This window comes from Rhinolophus sinicus, linkage group LG12, assembly GCF_036562045.2.
Source record: "Rhinolophus sinicus isolate RSC01 linkage group LG12, ASM3656204v1, whole genome shotgun sequence".
NCBI lineage: Eukaryota > Metazoa > Chordata > Mammalia > Chiroptera > Rhinolophidae > Rhinolophus > Rhinolophus sinicus.
In genome coordinates, this window is record NC_133761.1 from 26,600,954 (window position 1) to 26,627,760 (window position 26,807).

At 34.8% G+C, this 26,807-nt stretch overlaps 1 long non-coding RNA gene across 1 annotated transcript in view; it reads left to right on the forward strand.

The window, feature by feature from the left end:
• The window catches only part of LOC109457581 (uncharacterized), a 95,348-nt gene extending 68,826 nt beyond the window's left edge, over positions 1-26,522 (forward strand). The window contains exon 4 of the long non-coding RNA XR_002139045.2: positions 25,240-26,522. This is a non-coding gene — a long non-coding RNA (uncharacterized LOC109457581). The remainder of the gene's footprint in view (positions 1-25,239) is intronic.
• The last annotated feature ends 285 nt before the right edge of the window (positions 26,523-26,807 follow it).

Genomic DNA, 26,807 nt, shown 5'->3' on the forward strand with positions numbered 1-26,807 from the left:
TTTTTTTATTATTATTATAGCTCCAAATGGTGAGCTACTCTGAGAAAGCAGTGGCCACATTTTTACTACAGCAAAATCTCTAGATGCAGCAATTTTCTGACAATTTATTTGACTACAAAGTATCTGGCTGGCTTCAGAGAGAGGAAAAAATCATCCAGAGTTTTCAACAGAAGGAACTTCTAAAGGTAGATGAAGCCAAACCATTTCAAGGAGGAAAAAAAAAAAAGTAGATTAGCCAACGGTGAAATCTCAGCAGTCCCAGGGAGATTTCTCCTCCCTTGAATTTTGCTGAAGCAGGCTTTTCATCAATTATTCCCATGAAAGTTTCAAAGTGCTGTGGGTATATAATTCTCACTCTTATAGGTGAAAGTTCTTTTTAAAGTATAATTTTAAAACCTATTTTTAGAAAGTACACAAGCCGTGCATGAATGCAATTTCAACGTTAAAAAGTTGCAAAACCGTATATAAATACATAGAATTTTCAAAACACTAGTTAGTTTATCCCTTTCCTTCAACATCAGTAATTGCTTCTAATTGTTTGTGTCTTTCCAGATATTTAAAAAATTCTCATATGTTACTCTTCATACAGCCTCCCCCAGTTTCCTTTCTGTGAATTTCCTCTCCTCCACTGTTGATCATTTTGACCAGAGACCACTTCCTACTGCCTGCCTTCACCACAGAATCCATGCCTTCCCACGAGCCTCTTCTAAGAGCCAGGGACATCATGAGACATAAGCTCAGTCAGCTAGATGCGTGCTCCTGGGCCTCTGAACAGGAAGTGAGTGAAATAAGGAATCAAAGAATTTTGAGGGTCAGAATCCTCACAGTAGCAGCAACAGAGGTGATGACAGCAGTGGCAGCTGTGGCAACACACTGGCCAGGCTATGCCTACACAAGTATATTGCAGTGTTTCCTGCTTCCTGATTTCCTCCCGAGCTTCCTTGTTTCCTGGTGTTTCCTATGTCTTATTCCTGTTCCCATTGATTCTGTGAGCTGCTTTCTTTTCAATAGCATGTAGAGTAGGATTCTGTAAATTCTATTGGGGCCGTCATTAAAAATATAGGCCAACTTTCTTTTGGTTATTTTCCTAGTACCTATTGCTCCATCATTTTAACACATTTATTTCAGTACTTCCAGATGTGTCCTGTACAATAAAACTATTCAGAGTTATATGATACTGAATTTTTAGAAATCAAATCTGAGAATTTCTAGTATTTATAGAAATTCTTTTAAACCTCTTCTTTAATTCTCTTGTCTTTAAAATACCCAACTAGCTTCTTATTTTTAAAGGTCAATATATCAACATGACAAAGGGAATTTGTGAAAAACCTGCAGCTAAAATCATACTCAATGGTGAAAGACTGAGTTTTCCCCCTAAGATCAAGAATGAGACAAAGATTCCTACTTTCTCCACTGCTATTCAACATTGTACTGAAATTTCTAACTACAGCAATTAAACAAGAAAAAGAAGCAAAGGGCATTCAAACTATTCAAATTGAAAACAAAACAAAACAAAAAGAAGTAAAACTACCTCTGTCTACAGATGACATGATCTTACATGTAGAAAATCTCAAAGAACCAAAGAATCCACAAGATGCTACAGTTAACAAATAAATTCAACAAAATTACAGGGTATGAGATCAACACTCACAACTCAGTAGTGTTTCTACAAACCAGCAATGAATTGAAAAGAAAAGAAAAGTAAGAATGAAATTTCATTTACAATAGCATCTAAAGAACAAATATCTAGGAATAAATTTAGCTGAGGAGGTGAAATTTAAAACTTACTACAAAGCTACAGTAACTGAAATAGTTTGGTATTGACATAAGGCTATAGAGACCAATGGAAAAGAATTGAGAGTCTCAAAAAATCAATCCATACATTTACAGCCAATTGATTTTTGGCAAGGGTGCCAAACCCATTCAATGGGGAAAAAGTATTCTCCAACAAATGGTGCTGGGACAACAATCTAAATATAAGAGGTAAAAACATATGTCTCCTAGAAGAAAATGCAGGTAAATCTTCATTACCATGGATTTGGCAGTGAGGTCTTACAAAGTCGATTTGAACTCTGCTATTTATGTTTTTTTGGGTTTTTTTTAAGTAGGTAATTTCTCTTTTTTTCATGACTTTGATGTTCTGTAGTTTGCTCATGGATATAGAGTTGATATAGAGATTAACAAATATGAGCCATTAGTTCTTTGATGAAATGAAAAAAATTGTTAAAGCTGAGAATCATTTTTTTAAAAATGATCAATGCTCATCTTAATCAATTTACTTAAACTCAAAGATCTAAATTTATATTATTGGGTAAGTTTTTGATGTAGCACAAGGCCTTTCCTTTGAGATGAGTCTCCTGGTTAGATTTTCCTGTTATCTTTCTCTCATGAACAACACGCATAATGAATTATCCACAATGCCCAATTTCAGAGTCTTTATCATGAAGGTAAAAATTTCAAGAGATTGTTGGAAGTCTTTATGTTTACTGCATCCCAGAAATTTACGACTTTTAACTTCAATTTTACGGCTCCTGCGGCCAAACCTACCTTAACATCTAATTTTTTAATGTGGCATGTCTTTATGGAGTTCTCCCCAAAGCATTCAATTTAGTTTTATGTTGATAATGTACCACTTTGTGTAACTAACATAACACATACAACACTCTTACAGTTAGGCACAAAACAAAACTGATTTTTTAAAAACAGAATTCAACTGGTGGGAGCAATCAACAGTGCGCTGATGTGCCACACAGTCCCTTTCCAGTTCTGGGTATTTATCACCCTGTGAGAATCATTAAGAAAGCATGGAGGAAACACCTTGATTGGCTCAGTCAGTCAAGAGAACTGATTCACTTAAGAAAACTATTCTGTTTCTCTTATTCAGAACTCACTGTACTATTTGCTATAATCTGAACTATCATGTCTTTTCCAATTCTGATTTTTTTTTGCTATATGTTTCCCAAAGATACCTCTTCCCTCTCTATCCTCATAATCAAGGAATCTTAGATGTACCATGTTTCCCCGAAAATAAGACCTAGCCAGACAATCAGCTCCAATGCGTCTTTTGGAGCAAAAATTAATATAAGATCCGGGATTATATTATATTATATTATATTATATTATATTATATTATATTGTATTGTATTGTATTGTATTGTATTATACTCTATTATATCAAACCTGGTCTTATATTATAGTAAAATAAGACCAGGTCTTATATTAATTTTTGCTCCAAATATGCATTAGTGCTGATTGTCCATCTAGGTCTAATTTTCAGGGAAACACGGTATGTTGTATATTTCCATTTTATGCTCCATTTCACTTAAGTGCTTTTTCGTGTGCTCAGCCCCTTTATATCTCTGGGTTGCCTTTTTGGGCTTTTTCCCTGCACTCTGTCTCCCCATTTTCTTATTCTCACTTCAGCTATGTCTAGCTATCATTTAAGTGGTCCCCTGAGTTTTTTATTTTGATAGTATATTCTTTACTTCCAGGTGTTCTACTTCATTTTTTTCCAAGTCTATTATTTTTTGTAGTGTCCTCTTCTTTTACTGACTTTTCTATTCCTTCTTTTACCTCTCTATTGAAAATATTTTTAAAATAATAATTTCTTTGAAATTGTTTAGTTTTCTGCTGAACTTGAGGTGCTAATATAACTTTCTGTTACATCTGCTTACTCTCCACAGTTTGGTTGTTTCCGTAAGTGATTAGGTATAGGCTCTCTGGAATTAGATGCCCTGATTCCTAACTTCGTCATAGATTTCTATGTAATTGTTATAGCTCAGTGGAAAAATTTTCTCTCAACTTCACTTTCATTAACCCCAAAATAAGAGATATACTTGGCTACATCTACCAATTTCACAAGGAAAAGGCAAATTTATCACTTAAGTAGAACTTAAACATGATAATATTTTTAGGTTTTCAAATCTTGCCTCCATAACTTAAAATACAGATGATTAATAGATTTTACCTCCAAGCCCTTACAGTACACATTTCTTTGTGTGTTTATTATTGCCCACACTGAATAGAGAGTTTCTTTGATACTTTGAAAGGACAATGAATAGAGTTTTTCTGGTCCCTTTTTCACAGAGCTCCCTTTTTCAGCTATAAGTTTTATATCAGAATCTCAGTTTCAGCTCTTCATCTTAGCCACAGGTTGTGCCTGTGCATCAAAGTGCATGAAACATCAGTGCTCTTAGGTTAAAATCCACATAGGCTATGATTACCCACTTTTTATGCTGGATTTTTAATTCTCTATTTCTGCAAACTGAAGATCTATTATTTTATTTTGATTTTGTCTTTAGTTTTTAACTTGATTATTATGTATTTGTTATTTTGTATTAGCATGATTTTTTTTTTTTTTTTTTTTTTGAGGCGGGTGGAGGGAGTGCCAAGGGGGACAGCTACATCTTTCACCATTTAGCTAAAAATCACCCTAGGATAGATTTCTATAATTTCTGGGTCAAAAAACATGTGCCTTTAAATTTTTGAGCTGCTTCTAAATTTTCTACCCAAAAAAGGTGTTCCATTAAACCCTCCCTCCTACTGTGCCTGAGAGTGCCAATTGCCCCACACTTCTGATTGTACTATATATTACAGTTTTGGAGGGAAAAAAGTCTGCTGTGTTATGTTATCTACTTTTACTTACTATGAATGATTTTGAGAACGTCTTCATTTTTATGTTTATTCTGTGATTGCCTCTCCACATTCTTTCTGAAAAACTAACATCCTTTTTAACACTTGTACTTTCTTTGCCTCAGTGGATGAGGAATAAATAATAATTACTGATGACCATGATATTACCTCATTCTATACTGGCACATAATTAAGAAGAGTTAAACAACACCATTTCTATTTTATAAGGAAGACTTTATACCTGAGAAATAGAAGTGATATAACTCTCATGTCCAGGGTCACACAACTGTGAAATTCAGAAATCAAACTCAGGAGTGTGGTTCTAGTGTTCATGCTCTAAAAATATTACCCTGTATAATAAAGCCAGCCCTAAAGCTTACCCCAAACTATGTTTAAAGAAACAAACAAGATACAACTTTAAAAAGTACATGGAAATTCTGAATTAGGGCTAAATGTTCATAATGTAATGTCAAGATCCTCTCTCTCCAACAGAGAATTTTATTGTCTTAGAAGCTGGAACCTATGGACCAGGGACTTCTTTCTAGCTGCAGCAGAACGTGGTCAAGTAAGGACTTTTTATAATCACTGCTCAGTGTTATTTAATAAAGGTTTAAATTAATTGGCTATTACAAAAGACCCAACAAAACCATTTTGCTAGTCTGTATGTTTCCTAGCAATCCTTATTATCAATCTCACTTTATGTACTCTGAGGCTGTACGTCTATGCCTTGGTTAGTAAGAGAACTTTGGCAGTATGAGCTACTAAGCCTTCTAAATAAGCCAACCAAAGGGATAATTTATACTGGCAGCAAAAAAAAAGCCTCTTTGCTCACCATCCCCTTCTCCAAAATGTAATTCATTAATTTTTTCCAATAAACATTTATTGAAGCCAGAGCTTAAAGTGAAGATACAAGAACATACCAGGTGGCAGGTTACAATAGTTTAAAAGGACAGGTAAAAGGGGGTCCTTTGGTGCTTAAAATAGCATCCGTTGTCACAATTAGCAAAATGTTAGCTTGAGAGCTCAGAATTTAAATAGAATATGATCTTTAGTATGATGACCCCTGCTCTCATCTTTTGAAGGCACTCATCGAGTCTGACCACCACCAGGCACTAGTTCGACCAATTGTCTCAACCTTTTCAATTGAATAATCTTTTCACTACAAGGCATCCACAATATGCCTTTTATGTGTGGAAAGAAAATTCATGCTCAACCTGTAAAAACCTAGCAGATGGTGCAGTAATTTGTATATACATACGTGCATACAGTGTATATTCCTGGAGAATGAATCAGATTCATGTTATACCTATTTCAATGTTTCATTATATTTAATTTTAATTCATTTATTCATAGTTTTAGCCTCGGTAAGAACATTCATTATTTAAATTAACAGACAGGTAAACGGCATCAACAAAACTGCAGCATTTAATGTTGAAGATAACTGACATGCATGAAGTCATTGTATTAAAGTATTGGTTTTCCTATTGTTTTTGCACAGATGGTGCTAGTAATTAATATGATGCTATTTTTTTTTTTAATCAGGGGATTCCCTGTTGACAAAATTCACATAGTATCCAATAAGTTTCAACATTATACCATTTGAATAGGTGATGTGTAGGTTGTAGTTTTATTAATGGTAATGTATTATCTCAGATGCCAGTTTTATAATGTTCCTAATGGTCAATGTATTATCGAATTTAATAAAGTAAAAAAAAATTGGGCAATATGATCTACTCCAGAAAAATAATCTTATCTGTATGTTTGATCACAGATGTGTAGCAATGTGTTTCATGCCACCTGGTCTGAAAACAATAGGAATTTTAAGATATAGAGGTACTTAAACGATTAAAGATAATAAGGAACAGCATTACTTACCACTAAAAAAAAAAAAAGAAAAGAAAAGAAAAAAAGAAAGAAAAAAGCCTTTCTGAAAGGAGGTATCTTTCCTGAGTGGACGTATTCTTTGACATAGCAGAAATGTTAGGGAACCTCAGTAGTATGATTATATATGAACACTTAACCTTAAAAACAAGTTTTAAAACCCCTTCTTTATAAGCAGGGACTCTAGTTAGCAAAAATCCTCCATAAGCTGATTTATCTATTACATGATGAGGAAGAACAGGTCTATGGCTTCCATCTGGATGAGTCAGCAGGACCCTCAAGGTGGGGCCTTGGAAACATACCTGAATTTTGCTAGCACCTCCTATACAGGGCATCAAAAATAGAAAATGAATGTGAATAAATCTCTTCTGCTTCTTTTAGAGGGATCACAATATAACAAGCTAATTCCATTTCTTAAGGATTTTTAAATTATCATTCCTTATTTTTAAAGTGGCATGAAAATGCTGTTTAAATGACACTCAACTCTCAAAACAGTAAATTACTGGCCAGAGAATTATCCATTATTAGAATTATCCAATAAGATTTCTAAAGTGAGGAAATACAAAAGTAAATAAAAAGCACCATTTGCTTCTGGACTTTACCTTCTAAAGGGCTTGGGTTAGAGTCCCTATGAGACCCTTCCAAGTCTTTATTGAGTTCTCCCTGATGCCTCTCTGTCCTGGTTCTTAAAACAGAAACAATCACTTGGCAAACTAGAATGGAAGGATAGCCTCAAAATCATCTCTTTCAAGGGAACTTGAAGGATAATCTTTCATATTACAGTATCACCTTTCTGGGTTCATTATCACTCAGTTTGTTTATGGGGAAGCAGTCTCTTTTAGTCTAACATGGGGAACTTAGCACATGAGCATTTCTTGTCTGAGGAGCAACCCTGGCAAATTACATAGACTAGACCATGTCTGGATGCAGAGCTACAGCACAGAGCTCAGTGCCTGCAAAGATACAGGTTTGGGACTGTAAAAGGAATTGAACAAAGTGGAATATTATCCTTTTATAAAAAGCACGGAGTCACCAGTATTTGCACACTTGCTCTTGAGTTCTGAAGGCTGGTGTGGAATTTAATAACGTGTTGGGGGGGAAAAAAAAGGAAAAATTACCCCTGGCAGAAAAGTGACTCATCTCTAAATAGACCCAGAGCCTGGCTGGCTTGCAACCCTAAAGGAGCTCCCTTTTCCTCTTTAAAAGTTCTTTCTACTCATCATGAAGAGAATCTAAATTCACTTTCATTTTCAGACTAAATACATGCCACACCATGTAACACAATTTCAAAGAAAGCCAGTATTTTGAAACTTATGATTACAAATATCCAAGTCTTGGGTTTTAGTCTCTTTCATTATCAATAAACTGGGCCCTTGGCATTTTTTGCCTTGGCAAAAGAGCAAATGCAATTGATCCCTTAAAATCCCCTGATTTGAGAAGCAGCTAACATATGAAATTTCAGATGTGGGCATTAAAATTCAAATTGTCTATAAACCCTAGAACACTTGTAGAGAAATAAGCTATTTTAAAATGAATAAAACCTCATGCCTTATGAATATTTTCTTAAATAGCAAAAAATGTCTTTTAAAAGATTGTTTATCATGAAATAATTAAAACAGCCTCTTAACTTTTTATGCTATTTATATGTAGAATACCAGTCCTACTTATAAATGAAAACATAAATGACCACTGCCTCTGATGAAAAAATTTTGCATTTGTCAATCAAATTTGGTAGTTCAAAAAAATATGCTTTATTTTAGTTAATATACTTTATGGAAATAAAGTAGCAATACATTCTACAATTAATGTTAACCTTAAAGTGTTTCTATAAATTATTGTTATTCAGAAAAGTATTTTTAGTAATAGTTATTAAATAAAGTAATTCAAGGGTATTTGAAAAATGGCTGTGGAGCTATATTTTAATGCACAATCTATGAATGTCTGTCACTTTTCATGTCAATAATATGGTAAATGATCAAACTAAGAAGAGGGCTGACTTGTATGTGAACTCAGTCCTGTGAAAAATCAAGATGGGGTCTCTAATAATCCAATAATAAGGCTCAAACACATATATTTCAGGCCAATCATCAAAACCCTTCAATTTCCAAAAGAAAAAAAAAAGTATTTTGTCCAAGCTTTACACAAGTAAATTGCAGCTAGGAAACCTCTGAAGCCCAAACACCTAAGCTTTTCTAATTGTTCGCCTGTATATTTCTTAAGGGCCTGGGACATGGCTCTTGTGCCTTGGCTGTATATGTGTTTTTAAAGTACGAGCTAATAAAATTTCGAAGATGGAAGGAAAAATGACAGGGAGAAAGGGAGAGAAGGCAAAGTGAAGGAAGGAAAAAAAGTAGGGAGGAAAGGAGGGAAGAAGGAAGGAAGGAGGGAAGGAAAGAGGGAAAGGAGGAAGGGGAACATATAGCTTGTAACTGATACCAAAGGACATCTGATAAGTTACAGGGAGTGGGACAGGATGGGTACCACTGTGTACCTTATATCCAGTTATTCTCATATTTACCTTCTAAATTCTTGTTTATATCAAATGTATTATTGGTTTTCTCTGAATTTTTAAATTTGTATCATCTATAAAATAGAATATATATTGTGGCAAAAATAAACATCAAAACATATGGATGTTAAAAAATTCAAATATTTTTCGAATGGAACATTCAAAATTATGTTACTTTAACATGAATTCAAATTAAAGTAGTGGACTTGCTGAGTTGCCTTAAATAAACATGGGTACTTATCTTAAGGTTGATGAGATTAACTCTTTTCTTAGACTGGTGAGAATGCCCAGCAATAACCTCAAAGTCATATGCACATAATGTATTTTAAAGCTAAGCATAATAAATTAGTATTCATACTTGCCACATCATTTCTCCCTATTAGACCAAAATTGCCTTTTTATTAAAAAACTGCACTGAATCTCATGAGAACTTGCTTTCCTTTTGTACTCCTCTTTGCCTAAGTTAGAAGAGAAAAGCATAAAATTATGTGTTTTCCTTTAACAAATATATTCATTATAATCGAGTTGACTTGTGTTTCAAAAATCCCATCTAGGAAATAACAGATTATAATGGTCAGTTTGTTTACACTGAAAATAATAGGTACAGCTAGAGTAAATGTCGTACACAAATAGAGGTTAATACAACACTATGTCTATTTCTTTTGACCTTTTAGAATTTTATTCTAAAACATTTACCTTATGATGAATTGTATCCTATATCTCCATTAACACGGTCAGAGGCAGCTTAGTGTTATTGTAGATGGCCTTATTGGTGTTGCCACCCCATCCATTTTGCTGATTCAGAGGGCCATGCCTCCAGTTCCTGTAGATGTCACTGCAGTTGGAACTTGTTGCAACTGAGCAGTGGGCAGTGGGAGTACCCTCACCCTGAGGTGCCTGGGAATTTACTCATCCCCAAACCCCTCCCTGCAAGCAACCCATAGTCAATGACCGAATGGTGAGAGACACAAAAACCCAGATTCTTGCATTAAAGAAGGGCAAACTTGATGGTACTTTCTTTGGAATCAGGCTGAGGCTAGACTTCGCCTGGAACCATTTCCTTGTTTAATTTCTTCCCCTTGTCTATTTTGCTTCCATCACTCCAGTAAAAATTTCTCTCAAGAACAAAATGTAATAAATCTCTTGCAATGAATCTCATTTTCAGGCTCTGCTTCAAGTAAACTCTCCAAAGACAGGTAATAGAAACGAAGCAACACACTGAGAGTCAGAAACCTAGCAATGCCCCTTAAGAGTGGGACTTCAAAAAAATTCTTTACAACTGTAAGCCTCTGTTCTTCTTTGTGAAGTGGTAATAATGACACTTAATCTCCATCACAGAATTGTTGTGATTCACAAATGTACTTAAAGATACTTGAAAGGGCTGTGTAAATGTAAGCACTGTTAGCACTCCTCCTCAATTATTTATTTTGCTTATTTTCTTTAAAATATGAAATATTTATTGAGGAAAGCAATTGTACCTACTTCACATAGCAAACACTTTAAATTACTACTTCTATGTGTTAGTACAATGATGAATGTGATTTTGTTTTTCTGTTCTGATGGAATAGCGGTTAAAGCCCCCTAAACTAAATAGAAGAGAATTAAGTCACACATATTGAGAAAGCTGTTATTGCACTACTGAGAACTGGAACCAGAACCTTCTTATACAGTTCTCAGAAGATGCAGAACAACCAGCCCATTAACACAATCATAATTCTCTTCTCCACATTCCTCTTCCACTGCCTAGGCATGGAGTCTCAGGGTAGAGAGGCAAGGGAGTGCAAAGCTTACTTGAGACATCCCCTTCTTACCTTCCCCGCCCCTCCCCTACGCAATGGTCCACTACCTCCCATGGAAGCCAACTGAGGTAGATAATTCTAGAAGGTGATACTATTCCTTGATCCTTGTCTGGATGCTTGCATTTCTGAGTGTTCACTCCAGCATGAAGTGAACTGAGCATGGAGACAGATTCTTGGGAGAGTGACATAGGCCCTAAATCTGGATAGTTCCAAAAATGGGAGATCTGCTGATGCAGTCTTGCCACAAGGGGAGAAGGGCTTCAGTGTACTGTAGAAAGGTAGAAGGTCTTCGCTCCCGGTGGAGACGCATGTCACAGCAGTACAACTGGAACTATTGATTTACCCTGACATGGATAGGCCAGATGCAAGTGCTGGCAGAGGACAACAGAAGATTGCCTTCCATTTTCTGAAGGAGCTCTCAGTGAGAAAAGGTGCTGAATGGAAGCTGAACATAATGTCAAAAGAGTATACACATCATGTCAGACCTAAGCAGAATCTGAAGGAGCCAGAGCAAGGCAAAGAAAACTTCCACACAAGTGACTTAGGGTCAGTGGTACAAGAACCCTACATCAGCTTCCTTTCCATCCTTCTAGCCTCTAACTGTGTAGAAGCTAGACCCAAAAGAGAAGTGATAAATTGGGGGTGAGAGGAGTAAAACACAATCATCCCACCTTGAGAATCCTATACTCTAATGACAAACCTCATCAGCATAGGGGAGGAGGACACTCTGCATTGGATAAAAAATTTATAAAATAGACTGCACTAAATTTTAATAATCAAGAATGACTAGAAAGTTATGAAATTTGCCTAAGATTCCATTAAAGACACATGATAGAACAATTCAACAGAACACAGCTGAAAGCCGTAATTAAAAGTAATCAAATCATTTATACTCTATTGAAATGAAACTCTTCAAAAAATAGCTGCACATCAGTAGATAATGTGACCTGTAAATTATCCAAACTGAGCAAGACTGAAAAATATTATAACTAAGGTATATGGATTGGTACTAAGGAATCACAGTGGAGTGGAGGAGTCCATTTAAGGTTAAGAGCACAAGTTTTAACGTCAGACCAAATTGAGTTGTAATCCCAGTCTTTCACTTATTAGCTGAATGAAATTCTCCACTTATTAGCTGAGTGACCCTGGATGAGTTTCTTATGCTCACTAAGGCTTGGTTGGCTGATCTGAAATTATGCTCCAAAGAGGTAGATTAACCAATCAGAATTCATCAAGGTCTGACACTCAGAGAATGCACTCTGGTTCCATCCTCTGTATTGCTGTTAGTTTTTTTTTGTTTTTGTTTTTTTGTTGTTGTTGTTGTTTACCTATGATAAACTATTAGATTAAAAAAAATAATAAGATTACACTTCAGCTGATCTGATAGTTTTGAAGATTGTGCAGGACTTTTAAAAAATGATGCAAATGATTTCCCCAAACACATTCCTCATAACAGTGGCTATAGCCATCATTGTCTACAGGTGGGATCTGGCACATTTCACAGCTTCTAAGAGCTCGCGTGATTCCACAAATGCAGGACCAGCCAGAACAGGCAGTGTCACTGCCTGTGGACGGGAAGAAAGGGGTTGTGAGAGCTGAGAGGTAGTCTGCACGTACCTCTCCAAGCCTTTACCTCTGCAAGGCTATGTTTATCAGAGGGGGTCGCTTGAAAGTGCCGAGTAGCCTAGTCATAACCCTGATTATTGTCCTAAATATATGTAAAATTATAGACTGCTGAGGATGAAGCTGTGTTTAGCAACCCTCCTGTGACTTTCGTTGTGGTCTTCTAAGAAAGAAAAGGAAGTAGATAAGTAAGCAGGATTTTGAAAATGCAAGTGTAACATGTGGGAGAAAATTCTGGAAAAGAGGCCACAAAGAAAAAGCTGAATGTGGTTCTAGAAAACTCCTCACTCTGTGCCATCAAATGAACCAAATCTTTTTTTTTTTAATAATTTGCCACAATATCTATTAAAAATCCGATGTTTCTGCTATGACTAGCATATTATATTCTCTTTGGATAGATTATGGCACTTGCAGCATATGGATAGTCAGTATTTTTGAGTCAAACTAATTGGTCCCCCAGTCCTCTGTAGTTCTCAATATGGAGTGAACAGAGAAACCTGATTTGTTCATTGTTAATATTTTCTGGTTAACTAGAATATGAACACGATAATGTGGAGAAATGCAGATATACCACTTATGAGGCAAAATATGTTCTCTCAGATGATGACATAATTATCTGAAATGTTCCTTGTTCCGAAGCTCTTCCTCTAATCCAAGATGCCAGGCATACATAAACCCTAAAGTGAGATATTCAATCTTTCACATCTTTGCATCTCTCCTTGAATCTTACAATAGTAAATAACTTTCATATTTATCAGAGAAAATTAGATCCATGATGTAGAAGGTAATAGCAGAGAGTGATAAACAGCCTTTGGAAGAAGATAAATTGACATAGAAGTACAACATGTTGGATCATCATTCCTAAGTGTATCATTATAGTAGATCAAATTTTCTGAAGATGACCATAGAAATATATCCACTTTCACAAGATCTTCTTCACATGCTCTTCCAGAACACGCTCTTCTGTTTCAATGAATAGATACAGCAAAAATGATATTATATGACTTTTAAGGCTAAGTCATAAAAGGTAACACAGCCTTCATCTGGCACTTTCTCTCAGAATGTTCATCACTGGAGCCCAGACACCATGTCATGAGGAAGCCCAGACCACATGAAGAGACCAAATGTAAATGTCTTAGGCAATAGCCCCAGCACCAGTCAAGCCAATAGCCCGCTGAAACCACAAGACACGTGAATGAGGAGTAAGCCTTCAGATGACTTTAGGCTCAGCCTTCAAGCTGATGCAAAGTAGAGCAGAAATGAGGTGCCATCACAGACCCTTATACAAATTGCAGATTTGTAAACAAAATTAGAATCATTCTGTTAAGCCACTGTATTTCAAGATGGTTTGCTACACAGCAATAAATAACTAAAACAATTGTTAGAACCATTTAGTTAGACGAGAGTGTAATATTTTTTGATATAGATCAAAACACTAGAATGATTTAAAAACAGTGTGTAGAGGACTTATATTTTGAATAAACTGTTGTTTTAATGCAGTGCCTACCACAAAATAGGTACATGATACAAATTAATTGATTTACTTGGAAATCACATTCTAATAAAGCAAGGCACATGGATTTGCCATGCTGTATTCTCAACCAGAAGATTAAAGAGTCAATAAGAAAGAGTAAAGATATCTGTTATCTTAGCACGCACAGCATTCTTTTTCCTTTCTTTTGGTGTTACTATTCTACTCTTCTTGTGCAATTAACAAAATTCCATACAGTGTGCTTTAGATTGGGCTTAATAATGGTGCTTCAACTCCCTGTCACATGGGTGAGGTGTGATCTAGTCTGGTTAATGAGATTGCTGCATCCTCCTATGATATAATGAGTGACTCAAGGATGGGCAAGTCAACAAAGCAGAGCCAATTAGTGTCTTCCTTGACTGGGAGAAAGATGGTGTCTCTCTTTCTCTCTCTCTCTCTCTCTCTCTCTCTCTCTCTCTCTCTCTCTCTCTCTCACACACACACACACACACACACACACACACACACACACACACCCCTTAAGCTGTAAGGATGCCAGCAGCCATCTCCCTGCTCCTGGAGAAATCCTGATTAAGAGTGAAACTCATGGGGAGATCCAAGATGGCAGGCACCATGCCTGCTTCCTTCCGTGAACAAATGAAAATTACAATTAAATTACAGAACAGTCAACCTGGAATCATCGAATTCTGGCTGAAGAGAAGTTTTTATAACTAAGGATATAAAGAAGCCACATAGAGACTGGTAGGATGGGGCTGAGATGAGGAACTGGCTAACCCCAAACCTCCGTGTGGTGCTTGAGAAATGGAAGGGATGTCTTGGCCATGGAAGTTCCCCCCAGAGGAGCAAGGGACCCCAGCCACACACCAACCTCCCCAGCCCAGAGTACTGATTCTGGGAAGAGGCGATCCCACAGCATCTGGCTATGAAAAACAGTGGGGATTCTGACCATCCTGGTGGGACAGAAGGCAGAAGGAAACCCAGGTGTCCTCTTAAAGGGCCCGCGCACAGACTTTCTCACTCCCAGACATTCATCTTGGGCTCCAGGGGAGGGACGGTAACTCAGGAGTATTGGAGACATATGACTGAGTTGTGTGGCTTCGGGACTAGGGCTGGCATTTTCCTTGTGAGGGTTCCTCCCATGCAGCCAGCAGGAGGGCACCATCTATCCTGTTTTGAGCAACCTCGCCCATGCTTACGACCAAATCTAAATCTGATTGGTCTGGTGAGCTCTGAAGTTCCACCCTGCTGACTCATTGGGACCCCACCCCACCCATCTCCCCCAATGCCAGAGGCACTTTCTCCAAAAGCAGCCAGCCCAGCCTGCTCACATTGCACTCTTTCTTAGAAAGCTATCTGAGTCTTGTGATGTCACATAAGACTGCAGAGCCAAACATGTTTGATGCTAATCTCACCTTTCTTCTTTTAAGTTATGGAATCAAAATTTCTCTTTCTTTGCTAAGGTTTTGGTTACTTGTTACTATAAATTGGTATTAAACTGGTGTCCTAACTTGTGTTGATGGAAACTTGTCAACCAATATGAATCATTTGGAGAAGTAGAAGGGATAGAAACATTAGGAGATTACCATGTTGTTTTCTTAAAAGTCACACTGGGGAAAGTTAGACAATCTAGATGAAATTACAGCAATAGTTCCAAATCCAGCATCTAAAAAGGAAGATAATTCAATAATGGAGGAATATCCTAAATTAAAGACATTTTAGCTATACAGTTACAATCTCAATATTAGAGAAATGTAGAAGTACCAAAAAATAAAAGCTGACTTTGTTCCATGATACTAAATTAACTACCATCTGTTTTGCTATAACTGAATGGTTTAATTTCCCTCAAAATTTTAGATATCAAAAACTGTGTTACAAAAAAATCATTGTTTTAGAGGAAATAAGGAGGTTAGAGTCCAGATAATGACAGACTCACCATAGCAAATTTTTTTCTTAATGATATTTTAGTTATAAGTGGATTCTCTTGTTAGAACTACATTCTGTACTGAAAGCTAAAATAATAAATTATATGATTAAAAACGACAAAACAAACCCAAACACCACTGAGCAGATCTTGAAGAGCATTGACCAATATGAAAATATTTCGAGATCATTAAAATACATTTCAAAATAGGTCTCAACTGTAAATAATATAATGAAAGCATCATCTGAGAAGCCAACCATTCAAAGGAACAAGCAATAGACTACCTCCTGTGTGAATATTATATCATCTATAGAGGCTGGTGTAATGCAAAAAATTTTTTCCTAATTAGCCAGTTGAGTTATGGGCATGGAAGTTGTATAACAGAGGAGTACTTAAAAATGGACATTTGTTTGCAGTTTCAGCCTGATTTGTTAAGGTGTTAGGGTTGTCTGACGAACTTTAAATGGGAACTATAAAATATAGGATAAGAGGCATACACAAAAAAACTCACTCTAAAAAAGTTGCATGAACTGCTAAGGATTGCCTCAGGAAATTACAACCCAGAGGTAGTTAGACTTTCAAAAATGCTGCTGCTACTACTACTACTACTACTACTACTACTAACAACAACAACAACAATAATTATACAATGGTAATAATAATAATAATAATAATAATAATAAGTGGTCTCTTTAAATACATATGGAATAAAAATGAGGAGGGGATTCATCCACCTCACACAACAGATAATATACAGTTAACAAATGATAAAACGTGAGTGTGCCTCTATTTCATGCCTATCTTCTGTCAAAGAGCACTAAACTGAGAAAGGTGAAACACACATGGTTGAGGGAATTAAAACCTGAGATAAATGAGGAGAAAGCTAAGCACCAAGATGCTGTAGCATGAGTTCAAGTTTCTCAGCCCAGAAAAATTGCATCCCACAGGACTAAATGAATGCTGAATACCCAGTATGTATCAGGCACTGCATTAGGGGCACAGATGGAAAGATAAAGTCATTGAAGAAGGACTCCAGTGTCACGACAAAGACTCTTCTCTGTTCAGTGTTTTCAGCATTAATTTCTATATAATGTAGGCATGTTTTGAGAAATCCAAATGACAAAGCTAGAATAGAATGGGTGGCAAAATAAGAATAGAAATTTTAAAAAATAGAAAGATATTTTGAAAAAATGGAAAACAAAGTCTAAACAACAAAAATTTAATAGAAAGAAAGGTAAATATCTATATTTATATTATATTTATATAATATAAATATTATATATATTTTTATATTAAATAATATATGTGATATATATTTATATAAATATAAACAATTATATTTATAATTGTATATTTATAAACATAATTATTTTAATTGAAAATAATGTGTACTAATGCAGACATATTATAGATTGGAAAAGGAAAAAGAGAGAAGGAAACATCTTTAATTCTACCATCCATATTATCGCCATGTTACTTTATATCCCTATAATCTTTTTTACTATATGTATAAGTATGAATATTTTTACAATACATTTACATACATATAAATATTTCATACATATAAGTGTATATACATATGAACCCATTTAAAAACAAATTGTATTGTTTATTCCACTTTGTAATATACTTATTTCATCTAAAAATGAATATATCTTCATGTCATTAAAAAGCCTTCCTTGTAGTGTTTAGTAGTACAAGGCATTCCGTCCATTCCAGTTATACTCTCACAAAAAGCCTACATATTGTAGAAACTGACTACAGAATACCACACCCATTTCCTTTCCTTCCTGTACATACAGCTAGACTACATTTTTTTCAGCCTCCTTTACAGTTAGGTGGAATTCTGTGACTAAATGACAGCCAATGGAAAATGAATAAATGGATGAAACTTCCCATGTGTGATTCTCCTGCTCTTTCTTGTCTCATCCTGAAGTAACTTTGGAAATCACAAGATGAAAATGGTAAAGCTACAGATGGAAAGATCCTGAGACCTAAATCATCACTTAACAGAAAGACTTTACATGAATAATAAGATAAATAAACTTATTTAGTCTTTGAGCCATTACACAATTGTTGGTTATCTGTTATAGCAACTAGCATTACCTTAACTAATACACAATGATTGTCCCACCATGTCTCTTTCCCTACTTAAAAAAATAATAATTATTATAAGTTTTAAAACTTTGCCAACTTTAGATTGATAAAATGCTGCCTAGTTGTTACTTCAGTTTGAATTCCTTTGACGATTAGAGAAGATAACATAGTGGGGTGAGTGGCATGTCATAAATCGTGAATAATTTCAACCCAAGGGATATAGTTGATTAATATGTATATAAGTGTACACCTGGCATGGGAAATTGATGCGTATAACACAGGAGGAAATAGTTTCGTGAAGTTGTCCAGCAGTCAGACCAGACTGGATTTTAGATATGGACCCCACTCTTCCAAGGGGACACCAGTGAACTACACATGGAGGACCAGGATATTTCTCCTGGAATATAGATACCTTAAAGAAGTGTGGGTGCCATGACTTAAAAACAGTAATGAGAGCGACACACATAGACACTTTCTTGGCATGGTAGGTACACTAATCATCAATTCATCATGAAGAACATCCAAGTTTACTTTTACATTGGACATTATGATTTAAAACAAAAGAAAAGTAGAAACCACAGATTGTTGGACAGAATATATCGCACTCTAAATGTATTCAGTTTGCATCAATCCTTTTCCCCAAAATACTACAAAACACACACACACACACACACACACACACACACACAATCACATCTTCTATTAGCATTTTTTGGAAGAAATTGATTTTTAAAGCACAAAACTAATAACAGAAGCTCATCGTTATTAAGTACTTAGTTTGTGCCAGACCTCATTCTAAGTGCTTTATATGTATGAACAGATTTACAACAATGAACAACAATTCTTTAAGGTAGATTCTATTATTACCTCTGTTGCATAGATCAGGAAACTGAAGCACAGAGAGGGAAGTGATTTGCCTGGTATCATACAGCAAATGAACAGTGCAACTGGGATTAGAACCATGCAGTCTGGCATCAGAACCCATGTAGTTAAACCACAACTTTAATGTAAGGCTGAAAATTGAAGTTACAAAAGTAAACTAACAATAGAAGTAATACATTTTTGGGGAAAAGCAATTGGGAAAAAAATTGTAAAGGAGATCCCCCAATTTTTTGAAGTGGATTTTCGTAATAAAGTATTTCAATACGTTCATTGACTTATCCATAGGAATAAAATTCTTTAAAGAAAACCTCATCATGAAAATGTGCACATAGCGTGTTTCCCCGAAAATAAGACCTAACCGAAAAATAAACCCTAGCATGATTTTTCAGGATGACATCACCTGAACATAAGCCCTAATGCATCTTTTGGAGCAAAAATTAATATAAGACCCGGTCTTATTTTCAAGGAAACATGGCACATCTCTTTAATTAAAGCAATATCCTATTAATTCTAGAATGTAAGACTATTTTCCTAATACATGGATGTAACTTTTTCAGCCTTGCAACAAACAAATAAATAACAAGGTTATTTTTTTCATCTGTAAAATAGGGTTATTTGTGCTCACTTTCTTCCTTTAATGTTATAAAGTTACACACTTAAAATTATATTTTTAGTTTCCCAATTAAATCTATTAAATTACTCTGTCAGTTAAGTAAAAAAAAAAAAAAAAAAAAAAGTGGGTGTCCACATAGTCCTGATTTGCTATGGTACCTTTTCTCAAATTGTTTATCTCAGAAGCATATCCTTGTGGTTGCAGTAGAGAATTACCTTTGAATTTTAATGCTTATACAACATCTGACCATGTTGTGTAACTCCTGCCTTCAGCCTTTTATCTCGAATCCATCAATACCCATATGTGAAAATAATTTCTTTCAATCTCCTGCTCCTTTTCTTTTTTGCCCTAAACATTGATTTAAATATATATATTCTATTTCTCCTTTACTCTAATTTCTAACATGGGTTTCAGATTCTAAGGAAACTTCAGAACAGCACTCCTGCAGTCTAGTCTTTCTCTCTCTATGCACCTTTTATTACTTTCCTATAAATCTATGCTATAGCTCTTTCTTCTTTGTAAAAATCCAGATCAAAATTTATCTTTCTGTAAAGGCTTCCTTATATAATCCCTTAGCCATGATCTTGTCTTTACTTGGTAGTACCTCAGCATAGATTAGATATTTCTATTTGTCTGTGTTGCTCAAGTTTTATTGTTGTAATGTCATTGTATTGATGATCGTGGATGGACCAAGACTTCCAAATATTGGTAAGTGTTCAACTTGTTTCAAGTAGGATTTGATAAAACCTAGAGACATACATAGAATGATGTGGTAGAGGAATGCAAATTCCACATTTCAGATTTCAAACATTATTCAAGTTGAAATTAATCTGTGTTTTCATGGGACTTGGAAATTACCACATTCTCCTCTGAGTTATAATTAGGTTATAAATAACTATCTACACAGAGACACAGAGTAGCTGCTCACTAAATAAGTGTTAATTATATTATAACGGTTTTATTATAATAAACATTTAAAGTTAAAAATCTATCATGTGTGGTTACATGTTTTTAAGGAAACCATGCTTTAGATATAGGTCATAATACCAGTACATGAAAGTAATTGATGTTTATAGTGATCTTGACCAATAAGAACTTATAATAACATGAGGTAAAATCTGTTATAAAAATAATAATACATTCCAAGAACTAAGAGGCATCTCAAGTGATCATTTCTTTGGTAAGCCCCTCATGGCATGTGAATTTACATTTACCAATAAAAACATAGAGTCAATTTTGCTTTTGTTTTGAATTCAATAGGAACAATAGTTATTTAAATATACACTTTTCTGAAGTAAATATAAATCAATATTTTACTAAATAAAAATGATTCATATTTTAATTCCCTAAAGTGAGGCATCTATTAGAAAAACTCACTGTATTATTTTTTCTTAACTCCTTCTCTTATCCCTCAAAATTATATTCATAAAATAAATATGGTTCAAATTAACCATTTGTATATAATCCAAATTCACAATTTTCATCCCTAACTCCAGCCAGTTGCTATGGAGGTTACAAATTGAAACCCCAAAGAGAAGACAGCCAGAAAGCTCAGAATATTGAGGTCTTCTTATATTAAATCAGCAATATCAATAAATTCTTATTTCTTCTCTAATCTTTTTCTATTTTTATAAGATTTGCATTATATGTGGAGAGATTAATTATTTTAAAAGATTACATTGGCTATTTTTTATGTTCTTAAAAACATACAAAGAAAATTTCTATTTCTACCCAATGTTTGAATAGAAATAAGTACCTGATATATGCTGATATGTGCAAGAAATAGAATACAAACATTTACATACAATTAATCCTTTCTTTACCCTACTTTCTTCTTGCAATCTTTGTCTCATATAAAATAATGACCAAATAGCAGGAAAGAAGAAGACTAACTGCATGACACTGCCTGTGTTTCAGGAAATATGCTAAGTATTTTCATATTTTTGTTGTCATAACAAATCCTTGATATAGGTATTATTTTTCTAATTATTACAAATGAGGAAATTAAGTTCTCATTATTAATGTCATAAAGATGATAAGTGATTAGTCAGAATTAGAATCAACAGCTGTCTTTTCTTTAGTCCTGTTTCCTTAATAGTTTTAAAGAAAACAGCTATACTTTTTTTGGTTAGTAAAGACTGTAGTTAATATCTAGAAGGCTATGGAAAATATTCTAGAGAGATTTCTTTTTTTAATTAAAGTTTATTGGGAGTGACAATGGTTAATAAAATTACACAGGTTTCAGGTATACAATTCTGTAATACATCATCTATATATCACATTGTGTGTTCATCACCCAGAGTCAGTTCTCCTTCCATCACCATATATTTGATCCCATTTACCCTCGTCAGGGGAAGGGGGAAGGGGATAGTAGATGAGAGTGATTTCTAAGGTAGGGAACCATATTTAGTTCCAGTATCATCCTCAAGTCAGGGCTGGGAGAGGCCTTGCTGTTCCACTTGCCTCTTTAAAATACAACTGCATGTTCCCCGGGAGACTGATTTAACTATTTTAAAATATAGATTTCAATACTATTCTGTAAAATTTTGAGTATCTCTTATCAATAAAATATGCACATAAGCTACCTATACTTGAGAATCAACAATTTGGTAAACATTTTCAGATATCTTTAAACAAACTCTAGGTTAATCTGAAAGAATAATTAGAATGTGTTTTATTAGAATTAAACAAAACCATGGAGATTTTACCACAAACTGTTGCTGAGAAAAGACCACTTGACAGATTTAGGCAAGTCACAAAATTTCAATCTTTCTTCAGTGCATAGAAAGATAGAAGGATAAATAGGAGATTCTCAATGGCTGCCTCTTAATTGATGAATGCCAATATTCAGAGACCCAGTGATATCTTAAGAGAAGCTGGGGAAAGGAACAATCATATTCGAGAATTTGGGTACAAAATATGAGAGATTAAAGACTCTTTGAACTTTGTTTCTTATCACAAGAACTACCTGACCTGAGAGGATTGAACAGGAAAGAGAAAAGTGTTCAAGTATATTAAGTTGTTTTATTAGGGCTAAGTTGTTAACCCTCCAGGAATTAGAATAAGAAAAGGCAAAAAATCAAGAAAAGAATCACTAAATATTTCACTTTTGAAGATGTATGTGATGCTTTTACGTCTGTGAGAAAGATGTGATTGATATGCTGGGGTCTTTGGGATAAGCATAGGAGAGTTTAAGTTTTAGAAGATGGTGGTATCTGATGAGCAAAAAGCCAACTCAGAGGTGGTAAACAGTTCAATTCCATGCAATTACAAAGAAAAGAGGAAGGAGAAGGGAGAGGATGAAGGGATCCATCCATCATGCACAATACAAATAAAGGGCTGTCACTCATTTTCCTAATGCCAAAAAAGAAAGAACTATTTAGCAATTTTTGACACCAAGAAAACCATTTGTAATAGCCTTCTTCATTTTTCAATTCATCCTCAAATTTAAAAGAAAAAAAAAAACCCATTCAATTGTTTCTATTATAAGTCAGTTCATCATTTGTGAATCCATGTCAGTGTCTTAGTTTTTTCAGTGAAATAGCTAATTCATATCATATTTGCTGTCCCCACTTTATAGTGAATCACTGCTGCTTGATTTAGCCTGTCATCTGACACTGAACATCTCAAAACCATTTGCATCACTCTTCTTGTTTGGATCTGCACATATGGTAATAATTAGGAATGTGATACCTTAAATTCATTTAAAATACCCAGTGAGTTTCGAATATAATAATAAAAGCAGAATAACTCGTATTTCACAAAAACATTGTAAACTATATGAACTAAGTCATAACTTAATTATATATAGAAAAAATCATGATTTCAGAGTAGAAATACAAAATATAATTTCTACAAAAACATAAATTGCCATTACTATATTTATAGCTACTGTACGTAGAGTGTTCAAAATATGAACTAAATGCATACTATAGAAAATATTTGAGTTTTAAATCACAATTTTTATTTCAAAACAGAATGTCAGGAGAAGTTTCCCCAAATACACCTGCAATTTTTAAGTCCTTTTAATTCATGCCTTTAAATGAAAGGGTTGAGTATACAAGGTCAGTGAAATAGTTATTTATGGTTGAAATGTTTTGCTACATCTATTTTAAGAAGGGTAATTTTTCATTTCATTTTTAAAATTGCTTTAAAGTGTTTAGCTGACTATACAAAATTACTCAATGTGCAACTAGCAGTTTCCTCTATTTCCAAGGTCTAGCCAGGAAGAGAATTGTATAGGCTTTTACAATTAAGATGATTAAGCTAAATCGTATCAGTTAACTGTTCTTATGTTTATTGTAATCACTATATTAATTGTTTTACTATGACTATAAAACCATTTTTCTCTTAAATGTATTTCCTACCTCTTTATTCATTTTGGTTTACTTCTGAGGGAAAAAAATACAATGTCAATATTTAAATCACTCATTAATAATACAGACTTTTGTATCCTAATGCCAGTATTTATGTTAGGATGGTTTATGGTTAGAAGATCCTAGTTTCATAACTGAAACAAGTATGTCCAAAGAATATCACTGCTCACTTTCTCATTTCCCCTAGGAAATGTACTGCTCAATTCAGTTTTGTGTTTTTTTTTAAATGATGATTTTTATTATTTTGCCTGTTGAGGTTCTACTAAATTAAAAATGCATAGGACCGACTTACTGTGGAATATTTTTAGATAGTTCAGTTCCCATTTTCCATTTTCTTTGCTGGTCAATATTAGCAACTTTTCTCTCTAAGCTAAAAGCACACATCAGCCTTGTCATGCAGACCAGCAGAAACTGTAGGTATGTGAGCATCTAAACGCAGCAAAGAAAGCATTGCTGAAGTTAACCTAGAGTATTATGGAGATCTTCAGTCGTAGCCACGTGCTCGATTGCAGGAGTTGGGGGACGAACACACAACAGATTTAAAGATCAAAAAACTAAAATATCTACAACTAAGCAAGGTTTTATAATTTATTTGGAAATTGCAAGAATCCTGGAACTGGTAGTTTATGTATGGGATACTTGAACTGTATGTACACTTTGTAAAATGACTTCAACTACTCAACCTTGTCGAAGCCAAAAGATATTTCAAAGTGTAACTATTGACAAGTTATAATGAGAAGAATTCAAGTCTCTCAAAAACAAGAGTTTATCATAAGACTGAGGAAAATAGTCAAAACAACGACTATTGAGAAAGTATTATGATTATTTTTGTACTATTATTTCTGTCCAAGGTCTCTAGGTATTTGAAGAAGAAAAATTAAACAAAAACAAACATTTCATATGTAGGTGGACAAAAAATAAATGACTAACCTTGACTTTCACTAGCCCACAAAATCCTATACAACCAATGACAGAATTCATTGTTTAAAGACCACTTGGGGATGATTAAGAAAAAGATGATGTAATCTCATATGTGATAAAGAGAGATATAATATTCTCTACTGGAAGGCATTCCTATCATGTCATATCAAAGTCTAGCAAAACGTTGAAAGTTAGAAATGTTATCAAGCATTAGCAGGCATTTAAAGAACGTCTCTTGAATATTTCTAGCACAAAAAAGTATTTTATGTGATGTAAATGAATGGTAATTTTCTGACTTTAAAAGAGAGCTGTGCCAGTACATTTCAGCGTTCTGGACCCAATTCTGCAAACATGGAGACGCTTTCAATTTGCTCTGCCTGCCTTCCCGCCTTAGATGGCTGCGATTGCAGCGAAATTAATCCATTTAAAAATCTGCGGCTTAAACTTAAGGATTTTCAGTTTTTCCCCCTTCTCTCTCTTTTTTTTTTCTTAGAATATCAATAAGTTCCAATTGAAGAGCGGATTCTTTTGCAATTCAGGCATGTGCCGGCGATAACGGGCGAGTTGGCATGAAGAGAGGCAGAGATGGATTAATTATGCAGAGAACATGGAAATTCTGCTTATCATCGGCTAGCAAAGGAGCCCGGCTCACATAATCAGCAAACGAAGGGAGAGGAAAAAATAACAATGCAATGGCACCTTCCAGCCCATCATCAGGATTTTTTCTACCCCCCTTGTAATTAAAAAATAACATACACTTATAGCCCTATCTCCTGTGCAGGCAAGGAGTGGATGTCCACAAAATAATTGCACTGGGATATTAGAGCTGGCAACATGGGCTGTCCATTCCTGCTTGCTCTCCTTCTCACCCTCTCTTTCTGTTTTGGCCTCGCAAGGCACTTTGCTTCTGAACCCAGTCCAAATCAGACGATGTCTCAGGTGACATTCTAGCTCAGTTTCCAAATATCCCAAATTGGTACCTTATCATGACCCAAGCAAACATACATACATATATGATAAATATTTGAAGGACTGACTCTGGGGTAAGGCTTTGGAACTGATCACCTGTGGACTATCTGGTCAATTTTGGGTTTTTTTTGGTGAAACCTGCCCAAATAGCCTTCATTTGGAAAAGTGACTGAATTCAAATGGTGGGCTATGGAATGGCTGTGTTAATCTTCTCAAACGATTTAACTTATTTACAACTTTTTGTTCCTATTCCCTTTTCCAATTTATTTTGTAAATTCAAGTACGTATAGTTAATGATTACAATGTTTGTGTTTCCAAATCAGAATTCATAATTATGTATTGTTACTCTAAAATCTGACAGCTTAATGCTTTGTATTTCTCTGAATGCCAAAAGAGAGCATAAGCAACCTAGTTTATTGCTTTAAAGAAAATAAAATTTAATCTCACACTTGTATCCCTGTATTTTTCAATCCTGAAAATTAGCATGCAAACACGAATGTTAAACGATACTCCTGACTGAATGCCATTGGAGTAAGTTTTGCTGCTTTAATCATCACCCAAATTATTTGACCTAATTACAGGCATACGTCCCAAGAAGCTCTGGCTGTCAGAGAGGCCATTTCTTCTTGAAAAACTTATTGGTGAGCTAGAGAAACAGGAAGATGAAAATAAACCCGTAAGGACAAAAATTATGCAACATATAAAGGAAAAATGTTGTTCCAAAGTGCAGTAAGCTGGAATTGGAAAGCTGCAGACTCTGTAAATGTAATTTATTCATAGAGTTCCACCAAAGCAGGAAACCAGTGTGGGGCGCAGTTTACACGCTTGTGGGAATGCTTTAAGTGACAGTGATGGTAATAGACTGATTTTTTTTAAACTAATTATTTCCATGTCTATGCATATGAGCGCACACACATTCTAGTACATATGAGTATTATGGAAAACAAAGACTGAGTAAAGGGATCAAGTGAATGTGTAGAGATATTTATGATTATTGACTTTGCTAGTTCCTGAGAGAGTGGTGGGAAAATAAAATAAGAAAATACTACTCAAGTGGGGGGATCAAGGTTAAAGGTAAAGAAAGGTAGAGAA